The sequence below is a fragment of the Cyprinodon tularosa genome, unplaced genomic scaffold (genome assembly GCF_016077235.1).
Source record: "Cyprinodon tularosa strain WSP-4 unplaced genomic scaffold, ASM1607723v1 ctg66, whole genome shotgun sequence".
Lineage (NCBI taxonomy): Eukaryota > Metazoa > Chordata > Actinopteri > Cyprinodontiformes > Cyprinodontidae > Cyprinodon > Cyprinodon tularosa.
The window spans coordinates 4,627,501-4,632,739 of record NW_024039407.1 but is presented as its reverse complement, the minus strand read 5'-3'; positions in this window follow the sequence as shown (position 1 = coordinate 4,632,739).

The following is a 5,239-nucleotide window of genomic DNA, read 5'->3' as shown; positions in this document are numbered from 1 at the left end:
CGGTTATTTAAAAACATTATTACACTCATCAAGCTTTTGCTGTCAGGTTATTTTCTTTGTAAAAATTTTCTTTAAGTTAAATATTTCATCCAGTTATTTGATCACCGCAGTATCTCTGCTTTATAGACCCTAAAATGGAAAGATCAGGAACTATATATATATATATTTTTTTTTTTGTTAAGAGGTTGTGAGTAATAAATATTTCACCTGCTTTAGTTAACAGAGCTAATGGTGATAGTGTATAATTCACAGTTTAATCATATTTGACTGGTTGTAATCCAACATGTTCTAGTTAAGGCTCCGTTCTTGGCGCCTAGAGCTCACTCTTTGGTGTGGAAGTGGTTACTGTGAGTAAAGCGCTCCAAGTTCAATGCCTTCAGTGTTACTTCACATAGATGTAAGAAGCTTTTAAAAAGTAAAGTGTTCTTTCCACAATACCGTACAGCAAATGGTGTCTTTTCTATATATTGTAGCTTTTACACTCCATTGAAATCTTATTTTTAAGTTCTGTAACTCTTTCATCTTTAGCTATAGACCACTCTATGGCCTCCCTCACACTCCTTGTCTCACCACTTGCAGTCTTTCTGGCTCTCTGTTTTTACATTGAGTCCTACATAAAGCCACAATCTAAGCTGCAGGTTTAGTATTTTGTATCCCACACAAATCGAGTCAGATTACTTCGTGGGTCACCATGCTATGATGACCACAACCACACAGAGGAGGTTCTTAACACCCAGACCATGTAGAGTCAAAGCAAGCGGAGCAGAGAGGCTCTAATGGGGGAAAAAAAACAAAAAAACTATTTACAATACAGTTTAGGGTCTTGATTCTCTTATCGGGGAACAGTGTAAGTCTCAGCTTCAGCATATTCCATCCATCTTCTATCCATTTTCTTCCCCTTAGTCCTTGTCAGGGTCGTGAGGGGCCGGTGCCTGAGACCCTCAGCGACACACAACCATGCACAGACACACCCTCACACCTAAGGACAATTAGAGAAGCCAGTTAACCTAACAGTCATGTTTTTTTACTGTGGGAGGAAGCTGGAGTACCCAGAGAGAACCAATGCATGCACAGGGGAAAAATGCAAACCCCATGCAGCAGAGATGGGAAATGTGGAGTCAACAAGTCATCTCCATGTCATGTACAGTATTTAATCTACCCAGCCAATTAACCAGGTGAGTCCAATCTGCACAGGTTGATTCACGGTGAAGATTGGACACACCTGCTTCAGTGGCTGGGTAGAACAAATGCATGACATGGAGAGGACTTGTTGACTCCACATTTCCCATCTCTGCCATGCAGAAAGACCCTGGGCCGGGAATCGAACCCACGGTGTCACTGAGCAGCCCTCTAACTGGAATCGTACTTTTCAAATATGCAATGAAAAATTTACAACCCTCTGAAAATGAGACTTTCAACATTCATTACAGAAATTTACTATATTGTAAAATCAATCACCCAACAGCCACTGTGATACTATAAATTTACCAAAATGAATAAAATCCAATCTGACTGGTTGGTAGATTTTGCACAAGGGAAAACTGATTTTTAAACCTGATGTGTATGAGTCTAAACTGAAATGTCATCATCACTAGCTGCATAAATGTGCAAAAGCAGAGCCAACCAATCAACCAATACATTTGTTTTCTTGACCCAAAAGACAAAAAAAAACATTTTATATTTGGACACCAAATAAAGTAAAACAAACAAAAAGCAGTCAGACAAAAAACAACAATTAAACAAATATTAATTATATGATAATAATCGGTAAAGACTATTAGCTACACGGATTGTATGATCTTAAAGTGCTGCCATTGGTTCTTGCAACAGAGCAGCCCAAAATTGGTCAACTTCTACCACAGCTTACGCTTTAGCATCCAGACGACATCAGACCAAAGCGTCTCAGGCAGCTGACTCAGACAAAAAAAGACAGATGGTCCCAGAAGAACTGTTCACAAGACCTAAGAGCAACAGACCTCAGGAAGCATACTTCTGGCGCCATTATGTGGCCCCAGTCGCCCTATGACCTTTACAGCTGTTTGTAATAAATCCTGCAATATTCTCACTCTAGAGGGCGCTGTCTCCTCTATATAAACACCCCAACCATTAGAGGAGGGGTGATGCTGAAAGACATTATTGTCCTTTTATCCATCTATCAAGCTTTTATGGAACATAACCGCTTTCACATCAGCTTACATGTGGGATCCTATGTAGCTCTAAACAGGATTTAAAACCTTATTTTTATATTTATTTTCTATTCTAAATCTAATCTGTTCTTAAAAAGTAAATAATCTAGATGTTTTTATCTTTTGCAAGTGAGATATTGACAGCTCATAACCTCTTAACAAAACCTTAACTATTCACAGTGCTATTTGGATGATCTATTAGTTTCTTCATCTTTCCTGTAGTCCTAAACTACATCAAATGATGGGGTATTTCTACAATATTGTTCTATTCCTTTTATTTTCTTCGTAACGTTTGGATCTCAAGATGTTTTTTTTGTTGTAAACAAGTCTGTTCCTTTTTCCTATTGTTGCTCTGTTGGGAATCACTAGGATTCTCATCAGTACCACACAGTTTGTCATCATCCTTCACTTTAACTCATTTTTCTTTGATTCTTGCTCAGGTTATATTTCTTTTCATACACGTGTAACACTTTTTAAGATGCAAAACATCTTTTTGTTAAACTTGTATCCCGATACAGTGGAGGCCTTTGTTTTTTTTAATGTTCGGGTTCTCTTAAGATATTGAGAAATGTAATCTTGTTAGTATGTTGGAGGCAAATCTTATCATTCTAATGTTTTTTTGTTTGTTTTTCTAATGGTCTGTAGTCTGTATTTTGTAATGCAGATTATAGTTGCTTTAAGAAATAAACCCTCCTTATAATAAAGATTATTTGTATATCTATCTTTTGTCCAACTTTTCTATAAAGTAATGAAATTATGTTAAATTTGTTTATGAAGTTTTGGGTTCTAAGATGTTGTTTCTCTGTATTGCCACTAGAGGGCAGCAGTTAGTCACTGATTAGCAAACCTAAACCCAGTTATATTTAATTTGTGTAACTTTACTTTGACCTACTTTACTTTGTGGTTTTAATGACACATTTTTTTATCATGTCATTGCTGATAAGGGATAAAAATATATATTTTATAGAAATTCCAGTGAGGATCAAGGTTCATGCAGAGCAGCATTAATCTGTGATCACTAATCTCATTTGTTTTTCTCATATAAAGAGTGCATCCATGCTGCCCCCATGCTTCATTCTGAGATTGCATTGTTGTTTTTACTCATGTGAAATCCCTTCCTTTATTTAGTAACTTCAATTGCATTCATGTTATTTTTAAAGCCCAGTGGTGGAATGTTAATCCCTTATTTGGGATCATACCAGCATTTAGCAAACTGCTTCCTACGGTCTTTAAAAGCAGGATGATAACATTAACTCTCCCCAAATGGAGTTGTTTACAGATTTCCTTGTTGAATGTTTTAATATTGTCTTGAATTTTTTATATTTTTTTTAAATTAAAGTAAGGTTTTCAACAGTGTCATTGAACGGCTCAATCCAGATCTGTGTTGCAATGTTTTTGTTGCTTTTTTTTTGTCTGTCACTGTGAAGAAAGAGCTTAGTTATAATCTAATATTCTTGTTTTATTAGTCCATAGATCATTGACTTAAATAATTTAAAGAACAAGCTAAAGACAGAGCTCTAAGGAGCTCGGTCACCCGGGGAGATCTCTGAATGGACGCACTGCTTCTCATCATCAAAGAAGTCTTTTGGTGGATTTTTTTTATGCCTTTCTTTAAAAATGTTCCAATCATGTGCTACCGGGAGAAGACCCCAAAAATAGATCCAGGAATCATTTAAGGAACTGTATACAGTGCAGTGCCCCTCTGGTATGAGAACATCTTTGGATTCATCAAAACAGGCTTCAAATTCAGAAAAAATTGGTCTTGGACGGATGGATATTATGCAGTATTTTTGTCTTTATTCTCTGAATGTGTTACAAAAATTTAGACTGGGCATGCAGTAAATCCAAAAAAGTTAGCAGTATTGATAAAACTTCATATGCATTAATGCAAAGATCCTTGTTGTAAAGTAAAACAGATTGAAATTTAGTATAGCTTTCAGTTGAGCTTCTTATTTGGATTAAATATAGAGTACGCTCAAATAATTCGGCAAGAAAAAAAATTATTTTTTTATAAATTTTTACTAGATGTGTTTTAAATAGATACGTGTTTTTTTTTTAATAATTAGAATAAAGTGAAATCTTTATTTTTGGTTATTTAACTCAGTTTTTGGGTTGGTCATATTGTTTCTCTGTGTTTGTCACTGCCCATCTACCTGGAAAAAGTCATTGTAATTAACAGGAGATTGATTCTCTATTAAGATGCTGATAAAGTTTGGCAGCCGCCCATAATGCCAAAAGCACGGATACATGGTGAAATAATGGTGGTATCTTTGTGTTTGTTTGGACCGAGCCCAAACCCTTTAAATAGTCTGTTGGGACATTAAAATTCCCCGGACAAATGAAATTAGGGATTTTTCTGTAGCCTACAGTTTTTGTATCCAATTATCACAATGGACCAAAATATTGATTTAATTAAGTAATTTATTTATTTCGTCCATGTCATGATTGTCTATTTTTTTCCATTTATTTTTCTTCTTTTTTTTAATACAAAAACGATTACAAAAAAAAGCATTTTTCTTTTTTCCATGAACAAAACCGGAACAGAAGAAAAAAACATCTTATAGTACCTGTCTCTTTTATAACATCTTAAAGAAAGAATAAAAGCTGCTTTATGAATGTGCATTTTAATATTTTAGTTCATAGCCAAAGTTCACTTTGAAACATAGAAAGGAAATATACATATCTCTATATATCTATCTACTGTATATATAGATCTCACCTATCGCAGGCGGCCTTCCCCCCTTGTTTCCTCCAATCTCGGTTCCTCTACCAGAGGCCTGGGAGCTTGAGGGTTCTGCTCAGTATCTCTTCTGTTCCTAGAACTGAACTCTTCTGGACCGAGATGTCTGATATATTTCCAGGGATCTGCTTTAACCACTCCTCCAGTTTAGGGGTCACTGCCCCAAGGGCCCCAATGACCACCGGTACCATTGATGCCTTGACCTTCCAGATTTCTCCAGCTCTTCTCTGAGCCCCTGGTATTTCTCTAGTTTTTCATGTTCTCAGTTCTTGGCCCCTTGTATTTTCATCTCTTTTTATTTATTTATTTTGTA